The sequence below is a fragment of the Theropithecus gelada genome, chromosome 16 (assembly GCF_003255815.1).
Source record: "Theropithecus gelada isolate Dixy chromosome 16, Tgel_1.0, whole genome shotgun sequence".
In the NCBI taxonomy this organism is placed as follows: domain Eukaryota; kingdom Metazoa; phylum Chordata; class Mammalia; order Primates; family Cercopithecidae; genus Theropithecus; species Theropithecus gelada.
In genome coordinates, this window is record NC_037684.1 from 20,524,848 (window position 1) to 20,543,322 (window position 18,475).

The following is an 18,475-nucleotide window of genomic DNA, read 5'->3' on the forward strand; positions in this document are numbered from 1 at the left end:
ATGAGGTCAGGAGTTCAAGACCAACTTGGCCAACATAGTGAAACCCTATCTCTACTAAAACTACAAATAAACTTAGCCGGGTGTAGTGGCAGGTACCCATAATCCCAGCTACTTGGGAGGCTGAGGCAGAAGAATCACTTGAACCCGGGAGGCGGAAGTTGCAGTGAACGGAGATTTTGCCATTGCACTCTGGTCCAGGTGATAGTGTGAGACTCTGCCTCAAAAAAAAAAAAAAAAAAGGAAAAAGAAATTAACTAAGTCTCCAAGAAATATGGGATCATGTAAAATGGCCAGACCTAAGAATAACTGGCTGTTCCTGAGGGAGAAGAGAAAGTAAAAAGTTTGAAAAATTTATTTGGGGGAATGATTGAGGAAACTTTTCCTTGACTTGCTAGAAATTTAGATATCCAAATACAAGAAACTCAAAGAACTTCTGGGAGATTTGCATGAAACGGACTTCACCAAGTCATACAGTCATCAGGCTATCTAAAGTCAACATGAAGGAAAGAATTCTGAGAGCAATGAGACAGAAGCACAAGGTAACTTATGATGAAAAATCTATGAGACTAACAGCACACTTCTCTCCAGAACTATAAGCCAGAAGAGACTGGAGTCCTATCTTTAGCTTCCTTAAACAAAATAACTGTCAGCCAAGAATTCTGTATCCAGCAAAAATACATTTCATAAATGAAGGAGAAATAAAGTCATTTTCAGAGAAAAAAATGCTGATGGAATTTTTTGCTACCAGACACTACCAGCCCTCCCAGAAATGCTAAAAAGGGGTTATAAATCCTGAAACAAAAGGTTGACTTGCACCAGAATAGAATCTCTTGAAAGAGTAAAACTTACAGGGCCTATAAAACCATAACACAGTGTAAAAAACAAAGTATCTAGGTAACAACATGATGACTGGAACAGTACCTCAAGTCTAAATATTGATTGTAAATGGCCTAAATACTCCACTTAAAAGACACAGATTGTCAGAATGGATAAAAAATCAAATATCTGCTCTCTTAAGATACTTACCTAAGGCGTAAAGATTCAAATAAACTCAAGTAAAGGAGTGGAAAAAGATATTCCACACAAATGGAAACCAAAAGTGAGCAGGAATAGCTAGTCACTTTGAAACAACAGTAAAAAAAAAAAAAAAAAAAAAAAAAAGACAAAGGAAGTCATTATATAATAATGTAAGGATCAATCCAGCAAGAAGATGATGTTACAATCATAAATGTATATGCATCTAGCACTGGAGCTCCCAGATTCATAAAACATTTACTAATAAACCCCCCAAAATGAGACAGATACCAACACAATAATAGTGGGGTGCTTCAATACTCCACTGACAGCACTAGGAGGTCATCAAGACAGAAAGTCAACAAAGAAAACATGGACTTAAACTACAATCTAGAACAAATGAACCTAAAGGGTATCTACAGAACATTACACCCAAGAACTGCAGAATACACATTCTTCTCATCAGCAAATGGAACATTCTCCAAGATAGACCATATGATAAGCCAGAAAACAAGTCCATATACATTTTTTAAAAATTGAAATTATATCAAGTATCTTCTCAGAGCACAATGCAATAAAATTAGAAATTAACTATAAAAGGAACTTCTAAAACTATACAAATACATGGAAATTAAGCAATCTGCTCCTGAATGATTTTGGGGATAATAATGAAATCAAATTGGAAATTACAATATTCCTTTTCAATGAGTGATAGCATTGACACAAGTTATCCAAACTCAGAGATACAATAAAAGCAGTGCTAAGAGGAAAGTTTATAGCACTAAGTGCTTACATCAGAAAGTATGAAGGATTATAAATTGATAACCTAATGTTACACTACAAGGAACTAGAGAAACAAGAACAAACTACACCTAAAGCTAGAGGAATACAAGAAATGACAAAGATCAGAGCAGAGCTAAATGAAATTGAAACAAAAAATACAAAACATGAATGAAACAAATAGCTGGTTATTGGAAAAGATACGCAAAATTGATAGACTATTAGTTGTATCAGCCAAGAAAAGAAGAAAGAGGACAATTAGAAATGAAACTGGAGACATTATAACTGACATTACAGAAATAAAAAGATCATTTGATACTACTATGAGCACCTCAGTACACACAAACTAGAAAATCTAGAGGAAATAGGTAAATTTCTGGAAACATACAACCCTCCTAGATTAAATCAGGAAGAAATAGATACCCTGAACACGCTAATAACAAGCAATGAGACTGAGTTAGTAATTATAAAAATGCAAACAAAAAAGCCCAGTGATAGAGGGATTCACAGCTGATGCTTCCAGATTTTGAAAGAAGAATTGGTGCCAATTATCCTGACATTATTCCAAAAGACTGAGAAAAAGGGAATCCTCCCTAACTTATTCTATGAAACCATTATCACCCTGTTACCAAAATCAGGAAAGGATGTTTTAAAAAAAAGAAAACAACAGACCAATATCCCTGATGAACATAAATGCAAAAATCCTCAACAAAATACCACCTAACTCAATCCCATAGCACATCAAAATGATTATAATACACTATAAGCAGAAGGGTTTCATCCCAGGCATTCAGGAATGTTTTATCACACTCAAGTCAATAAATGTGATACAGCACATAACAAGAATTATAAACAAAACTGTATAATCATGTCAATAGATGAAGAAAAAGCATTCAATGAAATCCAGCATCCCTTTATGATAAAAACACTCAATAAACTAGGCATAGAGGGAACTTACCTCAAAATAATAAAAGCCATATGTGATAAAGCCACAGCCAGCATCACACTGAATGGGGAAAAGTTGAAGGCATTCCCCCTGAGAACAGGAAAAAGACAATGATGCCCAATTCCACCAGTTCAATTCAGCGTAGTACTGGAAGTCCCAGCCAGAACAATCAGGCAAGAAAAACAAATAAAAGACATCCAAATTGGAAAAAAGGAGGTCAAAGTATTGCTGTGTGCAGATGATATGATCGTATGCCTACGAAATCCCAAGGACTTCTCCAAAAGACACCTAGATTTGATAAACCAATTCAGTAAAGTGTCAGGTTATAAAATCAATGTACACAAATTAGTAGCATGGCTATACACCAACAACCACAAAGCTGAGAATCAAATTAAGAACTCAATCCCTTTTACAACAGCTACAACAACAACAACAACAACAACAAAAACCCTCAGATTATACTTAACCAAGGAAGTGAATATCTCAACAAGAAGAACTACGAAACACTGCTAAAAGAAATCATAAGTGACATAAACAGGAACACATCCCATGCTCATGGACTGGAAGGATCAATATCATGAAAATGACCATGTTGCCCAAAGCAATCTATTGATTCAATGCAATTACTATCAAAATACCAACATCATTTTTTACAGAATTAAAAAAAAATCCTAAAATTCATAGGGAACCAAAAAAAAAGAGCCCAAATACCCAAAGCAATCCTAAGCAAAAAGAACAAATCTGGATTATCAGACTTTAAATTATACTATAAGGCTACAGTTTCAAAACAGCATGGCACTGGTATAAAAGTAGGCACAAAGAACAATGGAATAGAATAGAGAACACAGAAATAAAACCAAATACTTAAGACCAACCTACCTTTGACAAAGCATACAAAAACATAAACGGGGGAAAGAACACCCTATTTAATAAATGGTGCTGGGAAAACTAGCTAGCCACATGTAGAAGAATGAAACTGGATCTCCATCTCTCACCTTATACAAAAATCAACTGGAGATTGGTCAAAGACTTATTCTAAAACCTGAAACCATAAAAATTCTAGAGGATAACCCAAAAAACTCTTCTGAACGTTAGCCTAGGCAAAAACTAACGACTAAGGCCCCAAAATCAAATGTAACAAAAATGTAAATAAATAAATGAGACATAATTACACCAAAAAACCCTCTGTAGAGCAAAAGTAATAATCATCAGAGTAAACTGACAACCCACAGGGTGGAAGAAAATATCTGTAAAATATGCATCCAATCAAGGACTGATATCCAGAATCCACAAGAACTCAAACAAATCAGCAAGAAGAAAACAAATAATCCCACTCAAAAGTGGGCAAATGACATGAACAGATATTTCTCACAAGAAGATATCCAAATGGCAAACAGACATATGAAACGATGCTCAACATCACTGGGAAATGCAAATGAAAACTGCATTGAGATACCATCTTACTCCTGCAAGAAGGGCCATTGTTAGCAAGTCAAAAAACAATAGATGGTGGCCTGGATGTGGTGAAAAGAGGACACTTACACATTTCTGATGGGAATGTAAGTTAGTGCAACTTCTTTGGAAAATGGTTTGGAGATAGCTTACAGAACTAAAAGTAGATCTACCATTTGATTCAGCAATCCTGCTACTGAGTACCCAAAATAAAAGAAGTCATTACATCAAACCATACCTGCATGTATTAAGGTGGCGCAAAGCACAATTCACAATGACAGAACAGAACTCACTGGAAGATTCAGAATCAACCTAAGTGCTCATCGACCAATGAGTGGATAAAGAATATGAGGTACATATACAACATGGAGTACTACTCAGCTGTAAATTACAATGAAATAATGTCTTTTGCAGCAACTTGGATACAGCTGGAGGCTATAATTCTAAGTGAAGTAACTCACGAATGGAAAACCAAATATCATATGTTCTCACTTACAAGTGGTAGCTAAGCTATGGGTACACAAAGACACACAGAGTGATATAAAAGACTACGGAGGGTTGGGTGTGGTGGCTCATGCTTGTAATCCCAGTACTTTTGGAGGCTGAGATCTCTCAATAGATACTGAGTATCTACTGGGTAGACACTACTGGGTAGATACTCAGTAGCAGGATTGCTGAATCAAATGGTAGATCTACTTTTAGTTCTGTAAGCTATCTCCAAACCATTTCCCAGTACTTTTGAAGGCAGATTACTTGAGGCTAGGAGTTCGAGACCAGCCCGGCCAACATGGTGAAACACTGTCTCTACTAAAAATACAAAAAATTAGCTGGGCATGGTGGCTGGCTCCTGTAATCCCAGCTACTCAGGAGGCTGAGGCAGGAGAATCACTTGAACCCTGGAGGCAGAGGTTGCAGTGAGCCGAGATTGCACCATTGCACTCCAGCCTGGGCAACAAGAGTGAAACTCCATCTCAAAAAAGAAAAGAAAAAAAAAAAAAAAAAAGACTATGAAGACCCAGAAGGGAGAGGGTGAGTATGAGGACCAAGGGATAAGAAACTGCATATTAGGCTACAATGTACATTATTACGCCAGTGATAGTTGCACTAAAATCTTAGACTTCACCACTATACAATTCACCCATGCAACAAAACAGTATTCCAAAAGGTATTGAAATAAACAAAATTTTAAAGAAGTTAGTATTGTCATAGTTACATGTATTTAATATATGGTATTTCCAAAAACCCTGCCACCATTGTCTTTTCTTTCCAAATAGGCTCTTGGCCCTCGTAAGCCCTTAAGCAAACATTGTAGGCCATAACCTAATTTCCTTATATAGGAAACCCCAAAAAGACGAGGCTTCTCCCTCACTACTTTACATTATTTCATCACAAACTATCAGGTATATCAAGAGAAATGTATATTTTGGGGGCATTATTTATCACTTTTCTACTCTGTGTTAGATGGTGATTCAGCCATTGGGGGTTGGGAGAGGAATGATCCATATTTAAGGATATTAGAAAATTTTACAGGAGATTTTCTGAATTTATTAAGTCAACATTTTCAGCCCACCCTTAGTACTACTGACATTTGTCTGCTTCCTGCCTATACAACATGCATGGCTATCTAAACTCTCAAATACCCTACTACCTGGCTAGTTGAAGAGGCAAGCACTAGCAGACTTGTTTAGTTTGTTTAGATTGCAGCTTCTGTCTCCCTAATGTAAAGGTAATGCCATGACCACAAGTATCTAGGATACTGTCATTGGAAAAGCTCTGCTAAGACTTCACTGACCGGCCAGGCGCGGTGGCTCATGTCTGTAATCCCAGCACTATGGGAGGCCGAGGCGGGCGGATCACAAGGTCAGGAGATCGAGACCACGGTGAAACCCCGTCTCTACTAAAAATACAAAAAATTAGCCAGGCGCGGTGGCGGGCGCCTGTAGTCTCAGCTACTCAGGAGGCTGAGGTAGGAGAATGGCATGAACCCGGGAGGTGGAGCTTGCAGTGAGCCGAGATCTCGCCACTGCACTCCACCCTGGGTGACAGAGGGAGACTCCGCCTTTAAAAAAAAAAAAAGACTTCACTGACATATTTAAAAGGTTGGACTAAAGGGAGAAATTTTGTTTGTTTGTTTTGCAAGTATGTGCACAGGCAAGGTCTGCTTTAATTCCTCTCTGCTGCATAAAGTGCTATACATCTTTGACAGCCCCTAAATAAACAACATGAGGAAACAGAATAGAACTCACTGGAAAATTCAGGCCCTTGTTCAGCTTACCCCTTTAACCACATGTCTCTCCACCCTACCAGACAGGTAGAAGCCTCAGCACTCTGGGGAATTTGATTCACTTTTCTCAAGGCTGAGTCTCAATACTCATGCACTATCATCCACTTAACCTCCTTATTGCTTCTCAGTGTCCACATGCCCATTCTATTATTAATAACAATCTATATAAACTCTATTTGCAAGTACAGATAAAGGAGTGGCAATGGTGACAATGGCATAGTCTAGTGGATGAGAATAAAAGATGCACTCAAAGACTGGTTAAAAGATCTTGCTCTCTTTTTCACTAGCTGTGAGACCTTAGGTATATTAATTTTATTTTTTAAGGCTCAGGTTTATCATCTAGAAAATAATGAGGAATAATTGTAATTACACCATAGGGCTTATGAGAACATTAAATGAGATAATGCACATAAAACAGTTCAGAGTATGGCAACAGTGAATTATCAACAAAGAGTAAGTAGTGTAATTAGAAGTTACAGCCTAGTGTACCAAAAGGAGATAAACTCTTTCAGATTTAAGACCTAGTCAAATGTTTTATTACATTTTCCATATCTATTACATTAGAATGATCAAGTCCACATCTTAAGATTGTTAGGTGATGTGCACAAGATTGAAATTGGACCCACTTCTTACACCATACACAAAATGTAACCGAAATTAGATTAAAGACTTAAATGTAAAACCTAAAACTATTAAAACCCGGAAGATAACCTAGGAAATACTATTCTGGGCAAGGGACCTGGCAAGGATTTCATAACAAAGATGCTGAGAGCAATTGCCACAACAAATTAACAAATGAGACCTAATTAAACTAAAGAGCTTCCATACAGCAAAAGAATCTATGAACAGAGTAAACAGACAACCTACACAATGGGAGAAAATATTTGCAAACTATGCATCCAACAAAGGTGTAATACTCAGAATCTGTAAGGAGCATAAACAAATCAAGAAGCAAAAACTGACCAGGCGCAGTGGCTCACGCCTGTAATCCCAGTACTTTAGGAGGCCGAAGCCGGCGGATCACGAGGTCAGGAGATGGAGACCACGGTGAAACCCCGTCTTTACTAAAAATACAAAAAAGTAGCAGGGCGCGGTGGCGGGCGCCTGTAGTCCCAGCTACTCGGGAGGCTGAGGCAGGAGAATGGTGTGAACCTGGGAGGCGGAGCTTGCAGTGAGCCGAGATGGCGCCACTGCACTCCAGCCTGGGCGACAGAGCGAGACTCCGTTTCAGAAAAAAAAAAAAAAAAAAAGCAGCAAAAACCAAATCCTGTTAAAAAATGAGCAAAGGACATGAACAGACACTTTTTAAAAGAAAACATACACGCGGCTGACAATCACATGAAAAAAATGCTCATCACTAGTCATTAAAGAAATGCAAACCAAAACCACAATGAAACACCATCTCACACCAGTCAGAATGGCTAGCACTACAAAGTCAAAAAATAATAGATGCTGGTGAGGTTTCAGAGAAAAGGGAATGCTTATACAATGCTGTTGGGAATTTAAATTAGTTCAGCCATTGTAGGCAGCAGTGGCAATTTCTCAAAGAACTCAAAGCAGAATTACCATTCAACCTAGCAATCCCATAATTGCATGTATATTCCAAGGAATATAAAACATTCTACCATAAAGGCACATGCACACATATGTTCATCATAGTGCTGTTCACAGTAGTAAAAACATGGAATCAACCTAAATGCCCATCAACAGTATACTGGATTAAGAAAATGTGGTACATATACACCATGGAATACTATGCAGTCATAAAAATAGAGACCTTGTTATTTGCAGCAACATGGATGGAGCTGGAGGCCATTATCCTAAGCAAACTAACACAGGAACAGAAAACCAAATAACGCATATTCTTATTTATAAGTAAGAGCTAAACACTGAGTACATATGTATACAAAGAAGGCAATACTAGACACTAGAGCTTACTTGAGAGTAGATGGAGGGAGGAAGATGAGGATCGAAAGCTACTTATCTGGGCCTGGCACAGTGGCTCACGCCTATAATCCCAGCACTTTGAAAAACTGAGGCGGGCAGATCATTTGAGGTCAGGAGTTCAAGACCAGCCTGGCCAAAATGGTGAAACCCCGTCTCTACCAAAAGTACGAGAATTAGCCGAGCATCGTGGCATGCACCTGTAGTACCAGCGCCTGTAGAACCTGGGAGGCTGAGGCAGGAGAATCGCTTGAACCTGGGAGGTGGAGGTTGCTGTGAGCCAAGATCACATTGTACTCCAGCCTGGGCAATAGAGCGAGACTCTGTCTCAAAAAACAAACAAACAAGCAAACAAACAAACCTACCTATCAGGTACAATACTTATTACCTTGCTGACAAAATAGTCTGTATACCAAATCCCTGTAACATGAAATTTACATATATAACAAACCCTCTCATGTACCCCAGAACCTAGAATAAAAGTTTTTAAAAAACTGTTATTTGAAGCATTTAGTCTGACATCCAAGAATCATTAAAATTCGTAGGGTTGGGGATGGAAAAAATAAGCCACACGTAAGTATTTTTCTTTGGCCATAACTTAAATAAATACAATTTACATTATCTTTCCAAAGGTATAATTTATCTTACCTTGTGGTAACCCTGGAATTAGAGGCCTCATTTATCTTACTTTGTGGTAACCCTAGAATTAGAGTCCTCATAGTAAAACTATCTCTCCATGCTCAATAGCTAAACATGCGAATTGTTCTTTGGATTGCAAGAGAGTTGTGAATTAATACTAAGTCCTCAGCCAGAGAAACTTAACAGAGACTTCCACTGGGAACAGAGACCACTGATAAAACTTCTCTATGTGTTCTTCTTAACTGAGTTGGCTGTTTAATTGATTCCAAAATCAATTTTCAATTAGTGGAGGTTTGGCATTTCATATTAGCTGTTAAAATTGCGAATAATGGTGAAAAAGAAAAGCATGTGACTTAGTAATCAGTTTTACCTATATCAAAAACACAACGGCAGCTAAAAGTTTAATGGAGACTCTGTGATCCTTCAAATGATGCAAGGCTTTGAACAGACACAAGGGACGGGATCAGATTCACTTACAGGTGACAAGGATGTCAGCTGGCAGCCCTGATAATCATTGATTCTTTCCTTGCCTTCATTATCTTCCATTTCTCAGTATTGGGATCCATACTATAGTCTCTTGTTTTTACCCTAAATAACCTTGAGGAAAAGAAGGAAAAAGGATTGAAAAACTCACAAGGAAGAAAACCAGTTCCAGGTTTGCAAGATATGCCAGGGTAGGTCACCCTTGTTCACATATTTGCGCACCAGATTTTTTTCAATCTTAGCCATTCTGAATGCCTCCTAACAGTGTTGTAGCTTGTGTGATAGGTCTGTATCAGCTGTCCTTCAGACCAGAGGGAGCACAGAGAGTTTGAGGGGATTCCTTAGAAAGAGTAACTATAGCCAAGATTATGAAAACTGTTCTCATGGCATATCTAAATATTCAGGTTTAGTACCAAATAGCTGATAAAAAGTACTAAAAACTTTACTGATATTAGAAATATGCATGTGCGTGTGTGTGTGTGTGTGCATGTCTGTATGCACACGACCTTTGGGTAGAAGAATTACAGGAAATTGTTTCTTATATTTTTTTAACATGCTGTTTCTTGCCTTTTTCTTCTCATCCAAGCAAATACAATTGTGATTAGGGTAAACAAAAATCCATTTCACAAAATGCTGGGGTCATTAGGCACAAGCTTAAGTAAACAAAGACACAGTTGTGTTTTAGAAAGGGTAGTTAATTCCTTATGCTATGTTACAAAGAAAGCACCAGTGTCTTGCATTTAGTAGGAGATAATCATTGTGAAGGAATGAATAAATAAGTGAATGAAATAAGCGAATGACTAAAAGTGATCTTTTTTCTTATATATACTTTAAGTTCTAGGGTACATGTGCACAATGTGCAGGTTTGTTACATAGGTATACATGTGCCATCTTGGTTCGCTGAACCCATTAACTTGTCATTTACATTAGGTATTTCTCCTAAGGCTATCCCTCCTCCAGTCCCCCACTGCCCGACAGGCCGCAGTGTGTGATGTTCCCCACCCTGTGATCCAGTGTTCTCATTGTTCAATTCCCACCTATGAGTGAGAACATGTAGTGTTTGGTTTTCTGTCCTTGTGATAGCTTGCTCAGAACAATGGTTTCCAGCTTCATCCATGTCCTTACAAAGGACATGGACTCATCCTTTTTTATGGCTGCATAGTATTCCATGGTATATATGTGCCACATTTTCTTAATCCAGTCTATCACTGATGGACATTTGGGTTGGTTCCAAGTCTTTGCTATTGTGAATAGTGCTGCAGTAAACATACGTGTGCATGTGTCTTTATAGTAGCATGATTTATAATCCTTTGGGTATGTACCCAGTAAGGGGATCGCTGGGTCAAATGGTATTTCTAGTTCTAGATCCTTGAAGAATTGCCACACTGTCTTCTACAATGGTTGAACTAGTTTACAGTCCCACCAACAGTGTAAAAGTGTTCCTATTTCTCCACATCCTCTCCAGTATCTTTTGTTTCCTGCCTTTTTAATGACCACCATTCTAACTGGTGTGAGATGGTATCTCATTGTGGTTTTGATTTGCATTTCTCTGATGATGAGGGATGATGAGCATTTTTTCATGTGTCTGTTGGCTGCATAAATGTCTTCTTTTGAGAAGTGTCTGTTCATAAGAATGATTGGATGCAGGCATCTGTCATAGAGTCATAGATTGCTTTGCATAACATATAAGGACATTTTGTTTCCCACTTCTGATGGTGAGCACTGATATGTAGCCCTCCCTGTCAATGTTCATGGACTAGATGGCTGCCATACTTATGCATATTCTAACTGCAAGCAGAACAGTATGAACATTTCTATAAGGCCATATCAAAGAAACTCACACTCACTAACTTCAAGAAGAGCTGTGTGTTTGATAGCTTATGGTCTATAAGTGGTAATACACTTTTGTCGACTATGCAGACTGCTAAGCTCAGAATTGACAGTGGATGGAATATGCAAAAACTAATGTATATTTTGTGGAAATTTTATGACAATCTATTCATTTGCGAATAGATGGTTGGTAGGTAGGTAGGTAGGTAGATAGACAGATAGATTAGATAGATAGATAGATAGATAGATAGATAGATAGATAGATAGATAGATAGGGCTGGGCGCGGTGGCTCATGCCTGTAATCCCTACACTTTGGGAGGCTGAAGCAGGCGGATCATGAAGTCAGGAGTTTGAGACCAGCCTGGCCAGCATGGTGAAATCCTGTCTCTACTAAAGATATAAAAAAAAATTAGCCAGGCATGGTGGCACACGCCTATACCTGTAGCTACTCGGGAGTCTTGAGACAGGAGAATAGCTTAAACCTGGGAGGCGGAGGTTGCAGTGAGCCAAGATCACGCCACTGCACTCCAGCCTAGGTGACAAGGGCGAAACTCCATCTTAAAAAAACAAAAGAACTAGATAGATAGATACAGATATTTGCTTCTTGACAGGTTTGTAACCATGTTTTTAAAATTTCATTTCCCATCAAAAAGAATAACACTATACAAACCAAAAGCTATTGAGTTAAATAAGAGAAAATCAGCAGGATGGTAATATCAATCAGAGGTTTTGCCCGGGGCAATGCTATTTTATGCCACTCTCTAATTTGTTTAGTAAACATATTTACAAATGTCTAAACTACTAATGTGATGGCTAATTGAGAAGAATCTCAGGAGATATATTAAACTGTAAAGTAAAATCATAGTCTCATCTTTAATGTCATCTGCAAATGGCTTTAATGTCATGAGATTGTATCCATATGGCACAAGAGGAAAACAGTCTTGTGAATTTACATACCCATATTTAGTATGTTGCTGGACCACAGTACTTTGCTGTGCCATTGCTAGAAACAATACGTAGTTTTATACAGTTTCAGCCTTGCTGAACGACCCCATATCATAAGACTCCACTATGATAAAACATAATAGGAAGCCTGGTGCTTTCAACATTTTAATTTTAATCATCACAAAATTATGCAAATTAAGAATCAGTATGCTCATATATTTTCAGAGGAGAAAACGGATTGAGAGAGTTCCATCGGCTTGCCTGCGGTGGCAGGTTGCTCATTAGCATAGCCAGCAGTCAAGCAGCAGCCAGGCACAGTAATCGTGGATTCTTCTTTTTTTTCATACTTTTGTTCCTATGCCATACAGACCTTACCGTGAAAAGAAGTTATGCTGGCCCCTTTGGGGAAACACAGAATGCCTATTAATACTATTTGGATTCCAACTGTGAAATTGTTACACTACATCTTTGAATGGGAACCTAGAGACCTAACAGCAGAATTCCCGAAGAGAGACTTTCTGCCCAGTAGCTACTTTCAATGTTATTCTGTTTATTTAGGGAAGGCATTTCTCAGTATATATGCTGACTGTTTTTCTATGTGAAGACACTTAACAAGGAAATAATGGCCCCATGGGTGAAATTCATAAAATGAAATACCCTAGGGCATATGAATTTTATTACATAAAATTAAAAACACACCATCTACTACAATCCCCCGGTAAATAAACAAAAAGCAAGCAAGAAAAATGCTATGCAAATATTTTTATTAAGAAAATAGCTTTTATAGGTTCTATAATGTTCATAAAATTAATAAAAGTTTATTGTATAAATTTGCATAATAAAGAAAAAACACAAAATTGCATGAAGTTCACCCAAAACACTAGCTGGAAATAGGCATTGTTTTAATTTTTATAATGTCTTCAAATAATTTTTCAAAAACCTGAGAGTATATTCTATGCCACTTTGTAGTTTGTTAAATCAGTAACAATTGAGAATTTTTCCTTTTATTACATATTCATCTAAGTAGTTATTTCTAACATCTGACTATGAATATATTATATGAGTAATGCAACTTAACCAATTCTTTATTGCTAGTCACTTGGTGGTTTTCAATGTTGTATTAAATTAATACTGTGATAAATAACTTTCTATAAGAATCCGTTAGAAGAAGAATTACTCTTCAAAACAGTGTAAGTGCAATCCTTGGGCGTAGACAGAATATTAGCTCCAGGAGTGACCCTGGGATACCAACTTCCATGGATGCTTTAGTCCCTTATATAAAATGGCTTATTTGCATATAATTTATGTATATCCTCCGTATACTTTAAACTATCTCTAGATTACTTATAGTACTTAATACAATGTAAATACTATATAAGTCATTGTTATACTGTATTTTTGTTTGTATTTTTTGTTCCTATAGCTATTCCTTATTGTGTGTGTGTGTGTGTGGTTTTTTTTTAGGAAAATTTTTGATCTGCAGGTGGTTGAATCAGATGATGCCAAACCGGCAGATAAGGAGGACCGACAGTGTAAAATTGCGACTCATGTTATCAGATTCATAATGCCTTCCTGGCCAGCTGAAATTTCCTAGCCAGCCTTAGTTATTTTCATTAAAAACATATCACTTTTGAAAAGGTAACAGCTGAGAAATACTACCTAATGTTGTAACACTTTATATTTACTTGACATTGAGTTTCATTCATATATATGTATATATATTTCTGTGTATACTCATGTATTTTGTGGGCCATTTTTTACTTTTTTGAAAATTTCCTTTCATTTTTATATTTTTTTCTAATAGGTATGTTTAATTGTTTATGTTGGTTTCAGGAACTCTGTCATATAGGATTAATGCTTCCTGATGACCATTATACTGTAAGTATTTTTTCCACCTATTTTTTTTTCCATTTTTTTTTTTGGCTTTTGACATAATTTTTTATGTACTACTATATCGTTTTCTCCCTTGCCTCAAATTTTAAAAACTCTTCTTTACTATTATACACATACACACATGAACGATACTCAGATAAGTAAAAAATACTGAAATATGTTAGTGCCCAATTTATAAATATTTTATAATAATTATTTTGAAATTCAGTCAGAAATAACATGTGTGAGATGGAAATTGTTATATCTCACATATTTTCATATTTGTAACTGAGAAAATGCTAATACATATGGTAGCTATGAACTGTTACTATTATTAGGTAAAATTTGAAGTTGTTTTTTTTTTTCTTTTTCTGGTACATTCGTCACTCTCTTTTTCTAACACCTAAATTTTACTTTTGATTTTTTTTTTGTAATATGACCAAGTATCTTAAAAAGGAGGCAACTGCTCCCCCTACCTTATAATTTCTCTGTATCAAAGGATTTAATAATTTTCACCAGTTAGTTCATCCAAATCAACTACATAAAAACTAAATCTGAGGTTTAAAGGTCCACTTGGGATGTTGATTGTGATTTTATTTGAATTGTCCATTTATTTGAAGAGATATGCCATCTTTAAAATACTGCATCTTTCTATCCAATATTATAGAATGCTTATTTATGAAAATATTATTTATGTCCCTTGGTACAATTTTATAGATATTTTCAGAATTAACAGACATTTCTGTGAAGTTTGTCTATAGGAATTTGACAGTTTTGTGGCTAGCCACTCATTCATTAAACAAGTATTTGTCGATTCCCTGCACTGTGATAAGTACTTGCAAAACAAATGATGACCAAAGAATGGGGAATATTCATACATTGATAGATAGATAGATAGATTTAAAGTCACTCTAGGTTTTAATAATTGCTGCAAAGGAAATAACAGAGTGCTGTGATAAGACAAGGAAGAACCCTCAGGGAAATGAGGACTGAAAGGAAGGCAGAGGTCAGATTGCAAAGGGCCTGAAAGCAATGCTGAGGGTTTTGATATTTATTCTAGTATCAGAGGAAATGGATTCTGTTTTTCCAAGATAACTTATAAATATACAAGTGTGCTCTGTGTTAATTATGAACAAGTATAAAAAGTAAAAATGAAACTCTCAATGCTTTCCTCCACTATCTGATTACCCAAGTTCTAAATGAGGGCATATTAACTTTTGTCATTTTACCCATTTCTAGAACTTTTCTTCACTCTTGAACACTAATAATTTACTGCGCTATAATTATTCTCATCCTCTCAATTAGATTGTAAGTTCCAGGAAGGCAGAGGTGATACCCTTTTATTTATCCCCCACATACTTAGCTCCAGGCCTTACTTATTAACATATAATATTGAAATATTTATTGTTTGATGAAATGAAGAGTCCTTCCTGACATGATTATTCTTGACACGAACATTAAATAAGATATACATAAATGAATCTGATAGTTGCACTTCCTGTTTATGAACATGTACTGGTCTGTACTTGTGAAAAGTGCAGAAGAAATGAAACTGGCAAAAATATGTAAACATATTTTCTGATGACTTAAATGTACTTTGGGCTATGATCTTTATTGAATCCATTTCTTAGTCTCCCACTCAACTTCCTCTATGTGATGTACAAAATATGCATGTCTTTCTCATTAGGATTATACATTGATGTTAAGGAATCAGTTTAATCTTTGCTTCTTCCTTTCAAATAGAGATGTTAAGATGCTGGCATGTGCAGAAGACTAGTTGTTATGGTATTTCCTAGTTTATTCACCAAAATAATTCAATCTACATCCATTTGTTGCCTGTCAATGACAGACTGGATAAAGAAAATGTGGTACATATACACCACGGAGTACCAGGCAGCCATAAACAAGAACAAGATCACATCTTTTGTGAGAACATGGATGGAGCTAGAAGCTGTTATCCTTAGCAAACTAACACAGGACAGAAAACCAAATACCACATGTTCTCACTTATAAGTGGGAGTTAAATAATAAGAACTTATGAACACAAAGAAGGAAACAACAGACACTGGGGTGTACTTGAGGGTGGAGGGTGGGAGGAGGAAAAAGAGCAGAAAAGATAATTATCAGGTACTGGGCTTAACACCTGAGTGATGAAATAACATGTACAAAAAAACCCCATGACACATGTTTATCTATGTAACAAACCTTCACAGGTATCCCCAAACCTAAAATAAAAGGAAAAAAAAAAAATTGCCTTGATTTCCATCAGGTTTCTAAACTTTCTCCGTCAAAAGATATATTAATTTGTTTTATACTCATTTGTTTTCTTCTTTAACAATATGTATGCAACTGAAAAGTGTGTACTATTATTACCTAAAGCCATTAAAATTTAGCGAGAGGTTAAGGGAATGCCATAATTAATGTTTAACAGTTGTCACAATACGAAATAATTTTAACAGTTTTATTGAGGTATAATTGACGTACAATAAACTGCACACTGAAAATATATACTTTGGTAAGTTTCAATGTGTATACATGCTCATCATAATCACCATAATCAATACAATTTATATATATGCATCACTCCAAAAAGTTTTCACGTGTCCCTTTGTAATACCTCCCTCTTCTCCCAATAATTACGCTACTGCTTTGTGTCTCCTTGTAGAATTTAAATATATGAAATTGTTCATGTAGTGTGATACTATTTTTTAAATCTGAAATATTTTCTCAGAATAATTCTTTTGAGACTCATTCGTGTAGTAGAATGTACCAAATGTATTCTTTTTTATTGTAGAGTGGAATTTATTGTATGTATATATCATAATGTGTTTTCAAATTTATCTGTTGATGAAAAGTTGAGTTGTTTTCAATTTTTGCTATCACAAGTAAAACTTCTGAACACATTTGTGTATGAGTCTGTATATAAGCACATACTTTCATTTTACTTGGTACTAACACCAAGGAGTAGAATAGTTGGATCTTATGGTAGGTTTATATTTAACTTTTTAGAAAACTGCCACATTATTTTCCAAAGTTGTTGATTTTTTCACATTCTCAGCACCAAAGCATGAAGAGTTCCAGTTACTCTACAACCTCATTAATAGTTGGTATGGTCACATATTTAAATTATTGCTATTTTTATAGATCAGTGGTAATATCTCATCATAGTTTTAATTTGCATGTCACTTATAATTAATAATGTTAAGAATATTTTCATGTGCTTATTTGCCATCCATATATCTTCCTGGGTATTGGTTGTCTGTTTTCTTATTATTGTAAATTTTGAGAGTGTATTATATATTCATAATACATATCCATTATCAAATATGTGATTAGCAAATATCTTCTCCAAGTCTAGGGCTTGTATTTTTTTCCATTCTCTTAAGAGTGTCTTTGAAATACCAAAAGTTATTAATTTTGATGAAGTCTGATTTACCAATACTTTATTTAGTAGATCATGCTTTGGAGTCATAGCAAAGATACCCGAATAATATCGAATTATCTGACTGATGAAAATTATATGTCTGTCTTTACTAAGATATTTTGTAAAAATTTCCCTCAGCAATGTTTTATCGTTTTTCCATCTAAAAGTTTTATTTTGCCAGATTTAACTCAAATATTTCATATATTTTAATTCTTTTAATGAATATCAATTACATATCAATGTCTGATTGCCCACTATTAGTATATAGAAGCATAATTGATTTTACATATTGACTTTGTATTCTGAAATTCTGCTAACTTTCATTACCAGCTTTTCTGTGGATTCCACTGAATTTTTTGTATAAATCTTCATGTACCTGTGAATAAAGACCAAATTATTTATTCTTTTAATTATTTCTTTTGAATATGGATGCAGTTAATTTTGTTTTCATGCCTGATTGCACTGGCCTGCACTTGTAATACACTATTGAATAGAGTTGATGAGAGTGGACATCTTTGCCTTGTTCTTGATTTAAGGGGGAAAACAATTATCATTTAAAAGAGGCTTTCATTATTAAACATGATGTTACCTACAGGCTTTCTTTGAATGTTTTTTGTAAGTTGAGAAATATCATTCTATTTCTAGTTTTCTAAGAATTTTTGTCAGGAATGGATGTTAGAATTTCTCAAATATATTTTCTGCATCTATTGAGATTATCATGTGTCTATTTCATTTAGTTTGTTAATATGGCCAATATTATGGATTAATTTTCAAATAATAAACTAAGTTATACAACATTCCTTCAATAAATTCCACTTGGTCCTGGTATTCTATTCTTTCATATATCGTTGGATTCACTTT